Source organism: Peromyscus californicus, unplaced genomic scaffold (assembly GCF_007827085.1).
Source record: "Peromyscus californicus insignis strain IS unplaced genomic scaffold, ASM782708v3 Scaffold_20__1_contigs__length_68692818, whole genome shotgun sequence".
NCBI lineage: Eukaryota > Metazoa > Chordata > Mammalia > Rodentia > Cricetidae > Peromyscus > Peromyscus californicus.
Window position 1 is genome coordinate 4,268,072 of NW_026294503.1, and position 7,690 is coordinate 4,275,761.

Sequence of the window (7,690 nt, forward strand, 5' to 3'; positions counted from 1 at the left end):
GGGGGTCAAGGCGCAGGGAGAGGTTTTGGATTTCAACGGAAGTCAGCCGAGGAGAGCCCCTGCAAGTGGGACTCAGGCAGATGGGAAGAACCACGCTGGGGTTGAGTCCCGACGGCCGTTTCTTTCTCATGGGTTGCTGCACTGTGAAAAGGGGCCTATCCAGAGAAACTGCCGGGTACACAGATGGTCACCCGACATTCTTAGGAGGAAGAATTTATTACCTGGGTGGGGAGAGCAGAACTTGCTCCCTCCTCCCCCCACTCCCCATCAGAAAATGCTCAGATCCCAACTCAGTTTGTCCCCTAGGCTCACATTTGGGGTATCTGAAGTAGATGTAGTGACACCTGTAATCCCAGCACTGGGGAGGCTGAGGCAAGAGGATCACCTAAGTTTGAGGTCAGCCTGGGCTACATAACAGGTTTCAGACCACTCACGTTTGCACAGTGAGTTCCTGGCTAGGCAAGACTACACTGCTGCGTTAGGGATTATTTTCAACTAACGAATTCTGGGGTTCATATTCAAACCACAGTGTGTGTTGTTTTTAACTAAGTTGTTCTATTCACCAATAAACACTCAGGAGTGAGATGTTAAGGTGAAAACCTGCTAGATCAGAGAAGCTGAGAAGCAACCAGCTGACCTTTTTGTCCAGAGACCCAGCAAGAGTGCCTCCCTCCACTCATCCCAAACCAAAAATGACTGTGAGACTGTGAATCTCTAAGTCCCTCCCTACCCCTTCCTGTGCATCTCTCTATCTGAATTCCTGGTTCCTCCGTACTCTCTATGGCTAATTCCTGTCAATTAGTCACTGGATTCATCCCCTGATGCAAGGCTGATTTTATTAACACAGTCTCAGGGTTTCACAGTGTGATCAAATATCCCACAACATTTCTCCCTTTTTGTCTAAATAAAAAAAGTTCTGTTTTTTTTAAAACTCTAACACAGTTAAACTATATTCAGTGAGAACAATTATCAGGTAAGAATTATATTCACAATGTCCAGTCTATTTGTATTTGGCAAATTCTGAGAAAATACTCTACTATCTATCCTATCTAGGTGAGTTCAAAGTTTTCTTCCTAAACCACTTTCTATCATAACTTGTATTACCAGCCTAAAAATATTCTTTTAGACCTTAAAACAATTTTTATATAAACAACTTTAGCTTTTATGTATCTTTTTTTGTTTTGTTTTGTTTTTTGTTTTTTGAGACAGGGTTTCTCTGTGTAGTTTTAGTACCTGTCCTGGATCTCACTCTGTACACCAGGCTGGCCTCAGATTCACAGAGATCTGCCTGGCTCTGCCTCCCAAGTGCTGGGATTAAAGGTGTGCACCACCTCTGCCCGGCTTGCTTTTATGTATCTTAACCTTGTAAACTTTACATCTCTTTTGTAAGTTTCTTTTCTGAATTTAGTAACAAAGAAAATGGTATAACTATCTAGTCTTCAACCCCCAGCAGGACCCAAGTGTTGTTGCCTGTTTTTTACTGTTTATAGTGACTTCCCCTTAAGTAACTGCTATCCTAATCAACAACTGCACCTCAGATGCTTCCAGCAGCATTTGGCTGCAAAGGCCACAGCCTGAGGGAATTCTGCTCCCTCGGGCACTGACTCTATTAAAGCTGTTAAGAGAAACTTTATCTAGATCTCTATCCCTCTAAATAATTCACCATTCAAAGGTTGAGATGGGATTTTGCTTGCTCACAGAGGATGGATAGTAAGTAGTTAACCTTCTCCCTTTGCTTGTATCTTCCAAAAAACCCAGCGCCCTTCTGCTCAGCCCTTAACTAAGAACCCTAGCTACACATGGTTCCTCCCTATCACTTCTTGTCAGCTACTTGCTGACTCAGTCTCCTGCTCAAAGGTTAATTTTATTTAATAAAACAAATGTAACACATTTTTGCATTGTTAGCAAAGGCAGTAAGAAAAAAATGAAACATACTTTAAAATAACATTCTACAATGTCCAAGAAGGAAATAATATTACATGAGTAAACAGGAAGTACAGAACAAGCAACTTCTAAAACTATAGAAATGACAGAAACAGCTGGCTGCCTGGACAGTCATCAGGGTTCCTCTGCAATGTTGGGCATCCATCTTTTGTCTACAGGCCTAGAATACCTGACAGATTTTTCTGTGAGGCAGGAATTTTGAAGGACTGGCCTACCTTGTCTTAGTAAAGTTCAGTAGTCAATTTCCTTTGTGTCCTGCTTGTCCAATATGGACAGCATATTGTCAGCAGTCAAAGCAAGGGTAGTTTCTTGCCCATATGGAGGTTCTTCAATGCCCATCATCTTCTCTGAAGTCTATTGGTGCTGCCAGGAGCAGACATTACCTCACTGTCATGAAAAATCTCATGTTATTAAAATATTTTAAATGTCATACTCTGTAGATCCCTGAAGTATTTGAAGACCACCTATCTATCTAAAATAAATCTGTTTAACCTTGAAAACATACCTAACATGACTATAAGTTTGATTGTAAAAGGTGACTAACTACTAACCTGCATTTCTTAATTATTCTGCATAGTTTGAAATAGTAGCTTTCAAGCATTAGAACTTTACATTACATTTTTAAATGATCTGCACAGGTGAAATACCTTAAACAAGAGTAGAAATATGTATACAGTATGTTGTAACAAAAATAATCTTAAATTTGTATCCACATACAAAAATCCATACCAATGTAAAGTATTTGAGATTAGTAGTTGCTTTTTAGTTTAAAAGTAGATTCAATAATTTACCCTTTTATCCTGTCATTCCTATATCCTCTTTTTTCTTTTCAGAAAGAGATTCCTGAATCTAACTTCCTTTGCTTAGTTTTTTTCCCCTGACTATGATCAATAACATCTTGCAATCAAACCCCCTAAAGACGACAAACATCTATAACCCACTGAATGATCAAAAACCACACATGCCATCTCTCGGGAATGTGGGCATCATAATCGTGAAATTGCTTCCTATTGTCTGGGGGCAATGGCATCTTTAGGGGACCTGAGAAAATTGGAATAACAGTCAAGTCCTGGGAGAGTTAGCTGTATCCCTTGTTGTCCAGTCTCTGTGTTGTGGGAAAGTGCAGGGCTTAACTGAAGTCCTGGCTAGAGTAGTCTGTGAGGCTGGACCATCTGAGCTAGCCACTTTGAAATTGTCCTGGAAGCAGATTTCTGAGGAAATGGCAACAGAGACATTCTGTGGGGCTGGACCACCTGAGCCCCACAATGAGTCTTCATTGGTGTCTGGTCCTTTTGTTCTGAAAACACAGACTTTTAAAGGTAGCATACATACCTGCATTAACACAAGTATGGAATGTGTGGTATGTACAAGTCAGCTAAAGATGATTCTCTGCTCTATGTTTGAGCAGGTAAAAGGCATCTGTCAATTTTATCTGTCTGTTTGGACTGCATGACCAAACTGTCACAAGGACTCTGTAGCCAACAAGATTTACCATGTCTCATCCAGTCTCAGAGCTGTTCCCACAGTAGAGGAATCAGCATATATGTCACCTGTCTTGTAGTTTTTCTTGGTTTCTTCCTTCATGTGTAGCCAAGATTTTCAGGAGGTGTCCCCTGATCAAATCTGATCTTTATTAATTTTGAAGGAATCTGTAGCTTTTTTTCCCCCTGTGGGAACAAAGGTATAACCTCTCCCCCAACGTAACACATTTCCTGAGTTCAATTCTGAAGTTACGACATCCCTTAAAATATATACAACAGTTTAATTCAGCAGGGTTTTTTCACAATCCAATGTCTCTCAGTAGCTGTTGCTTTTTGTTCATTAGCATTTAAAAAATTTAAAGTTAATTGGGTTATTCTTTTTATATTACTTTGCTCTCTCTTTAAAAACTTCACTTTACTATTTTCAAACTATTACTTTTTTCTTTTTTTTTTTTGTTTGTTTTTTTGTTTTTTTGGTTTTTCGAGACAGGGTTTCTCTGTGTAGCTTTGAGCCTTTTCCTGGAACTCACTTGGTAGCCCAGGCTGGCCTCGAACTCACAGAGATCCGCCTGGCTCTGCCTCCCGAGCGCTGGGATTAAAGGCATGCGCCACCACTGCCCGGCCTATTACTTTTTTCTATGACTGTCTATATTCATTTTCTTTTCTTTCTTTAGTACCTACATACATTTTCAAGCATACTGTCCCTGTTCAGAGGTTTTCTCAGTCTGGACCTGCATTTTTCCATACTTGCAGCTGGTCTCTGACTATGTGAGCCAAGCCTTAAAGGGGCAGGCCACCCACTGCAACCCAGCCAATAGGAAGGGTGACAGTTGCTCGCAGTGAGCACTCACAAGCCTGTCAGAGAGACTGAGGCGTCTGCTCACAGGGGCTCCGGAAAAATGTTCCTTTTGCCCTTCTGCATGCTCTTTCTGCAGCTCTGCTTAGAACACGGTGCTGGTGGCTGGCTCTGCCCCTTAGGTGGGCACCAGCCAGAAGCCATGCCTACCTGCTCCAGCTCTGTGAAGTTGCTGGGCCCAAGCTAGCAGGAATTGCTACCTAGTCTCCTAGACTAGATGCTCACAGACCCTACTCAAGTGCTTGGCTGCACGACAGGGCCTCTTAGAAGAGCTGTGAACACCATCACTTCCTGAGAGATGGCAGTTGCTAGGAAGCCCCTTCTGGCTCTGTGTCCATAACTTTTCTTAGCTTTCTCATGCCCTGTGCTTGATATACATGCCTCCACGTTGGGTGCCAAATGTAACAGGTCTTTCTTTATATTGCTAGCTCTCTAATAATGTCATGAAGACTTTTTATTAATTATGAAAGCTTGGCCTTTGCTTAGGCTTGTTCCCAACTAGCTCTTAAAACTTAAATCAGCCTCTTCCTGAAGGCGACCTAAGGTGACCTGTGAAGATAGTTCGCTACTCGCTTGACCCAGAAAACCCTACGAAATCATGCAAATCAAGAGGTTCAAATCTTCGGGTTCACTTTAAGAATACCCGTGAAACTGCCCAGGCCATCAAGGGTATGCATATCCGAAAAGCCACCAAATATCTGAAAGATGTCACTTTAAAGAAGCAATGTGTGCCTTTCCGGCGGTACAATGGTGGAGTCGGTAGGTGCGCCCAGGCCAAACAGTGGGGCTGGACGCAGGGCCGGTGGCCTAAAAAGAGTGCTGAATTTTTGCTGCACATGCTTAAGAATGCAGAGAGTAATGCTGAACTTAAGGGCTTGGATGTGGATTCTCTAGTCATTGAACACATCCAGGTGAACAAAGCACCTAAGATACGCTGACGGACTTACAGAGCTCATGGCCGTATTAACCCATACATGAGCTCCCCCCGACATCGAGATGATCCTCACTGAAAAGGAACAAACTGTTCCAAAGCCAGAAGAGGAGGTTGCGCAGAAGAAGAAGAAGATATCCCAGAAGAAACTGAAGAAACAAAAACTTATGGCACGGGAATAAATTCCGCATAAAATAAATGCCGATAAAAGTAAAAAAAAAAAAACTTAAATCAACCCATTTATGTTATCTATGTTTTACTACGTAGCTGGTTACCTCTTCTCAGCACTCTACGGCAGACTTCCTCCAAGTCTGGCTGGTGAGTCTTCGACCTCAGATCCTTTCCCAGAGTTCCTATCTCTCTGGAAGTCCTGTCTATCCTCTCCTGCCTAGCTATTGGCTGTTCGGCTCTTTATGAAACCAATCAGAAGATGCCTTAGGCAGACGAAGAAGGACAGAGACACACACGGTGTTCAAAAAGATTATCCCAGCACTGTGTGTGGTACATCTGAGCCCCTCTCACCCATGAATAAATATCAATGTAATATGCATATATAAACAAAAAATCCCATACACTTGACAGAGTGCTTGCCTAGTGTGCACACAGCCCTGGTTTCAGTCCTCAGCACTGAATATACCAGGTGTGGTGGCACACACCTGCACTCCCAGTTCTTGAGAGGCGGGAGCAGGAAGGTCAGAGGTCCAAGGTGGAGGCCAGCATGGGCTACATGAAACCCTGAAAAAAAAAACCTGAAGAAGATAAAATGGGGTTCACAAAGCCCTGGAACCGCTCAGGAAGGAAAAGAATCATCTTTAGAAAGACAGTATTATATGCACAGAGGCTAAAGAGCTGGTCTTCTGACTGGTCATGAAGGGAATCCTAGGTACAAAGTGATAAAAGTGTACAGAATGTCAAGGAACATGGCATTGTTCATGGTTTTATCTATTTATAAATAAATAAAGAAAACAACTCTTATCTCTTTATTGCTGGTAACTGCAATTGAGAACAAGCTGAATTTGGAAGGCAGCCTGTGCCAATTACCATGTGACCTTGAGAAAATCACTCGACCTCTGTCTGTTGTGTTTTCCCTCAGTGAAATGGTATACAGGCCAACCACAGAACCGCAGGAAGGTTGTGTGTGGTGATCTGCTGCATCTTTACATACCAGTGGCCCTTGGTCAGTAGCCACTGGGCTAGCTGGATCTTTCCACAGCCTCATGTTCAAGGTGGGTTTCCCAGAGAAGAAAGCCCATTCCCTCCCTGGTCCTTCCGAAGCGAGTCCTCAGACCTACCGACACTTGACTCGACTCTTTCCTGCCATAGTCATTGAATCCTAAATGGACTCAGACTTTGACTCTGAACTTGCAATCAACTGACTCAACTCACTGATGCTGGTCATGGAGCCAATCAAATTAACAGTGAAGGTAATAATGCTGCCTGTTGGCTCTCTACTATATGTTGGGTGTTGTTCTGAGAATTTTACAGGGTACTAATTAATTAAATTCTACTATGGCTTCCATATATGTTTCCCAAAGCCCCATTGGAAGGATTGGTCCCCAGGGTAAGGCTATTGGGAGGAGGTGGAATCCTTGAGAAGTGAGGCCTAGTAGGAGACAGTGAGGTCATTGGGGCATACCCGTGAAGGATAGCAGGACCCTGGCCCCTTACTCTCTTTCTTTCATTCCTGGCCACGAGGTAAATGGGCTCCCTCTGCTGGGTACCATGATGCAGGGCCTTGCTATAGGCTCCAAGGCAATGAGTCCACCAAACCGTAGACCAAAATCTCCAAAACTGAGCCAAAGCAAACCACTTCCCTTATTGGTTTGTTTTTCTCAGGTAAACATTTTAGTGACTAACATAGAGAGCTGACTAACACAAGTCTTCACAAACAACCCTATGGAGTCAGTGCTGCTAGTAGTATTAGAATTAGTATTATTAATTATTACTATTTTGTGGAGTGCTGAGGCTCAAACTCAAGGCCCTACACATGGTAACAAGTGTTCAACCACTGAGCTGTACCCACAGTCTCTCAGGACTATCATGTTATCCCCCCTTTTACAGATGAAGAAACTGAGACCCAGGAATATAAAGTAAGATGGCAAGATTATTCAGATAGCATCGACAGAGCTGAGAGTCACACCCAGAAGTCTTCCCCAGAGCCGACAGGCTGATCCATGCACAAGTAGCTCTCACATGTCCCTTCTCTCCATTTCCCAGCACACAATAAATGTCCCACTGAGCATGGATCTCAAGTCTGCTTCAACCCAATGTGAGGACTGTTGGGAATCCTTTGTTTGGAACCATTTTCTTCTCTGAAATACATTAGAGCAGCCAGCTCTTTCAGTACGCTCACTGGCATTCACACATCCTCACTGGCCCTGTGGCTTCGGTTCTGTGGTGAAGCAGGGCACAGTAGCGGGAGTCTGTGGCAGAGTGAAATCACTCATTTCCTGCCAGGGAGAAGAGAGAGAGAGGTGA

General features: G+C 43.2%; 1 pseudogene; it reads left to right on the plus strand.

The window, feature by feature from the left end:
- The first annotated feature begins 4,816 nt into the window (after positions 1 to 4,816).
- LOC128116204 (60S ribosomal protein L17-like) lies at positions 4,817 to 5,409 on the plus strand (annotated as a pseudogene).
- Positions 5,410 to 7,690: the final 2,281 nt, after the last annotated feature.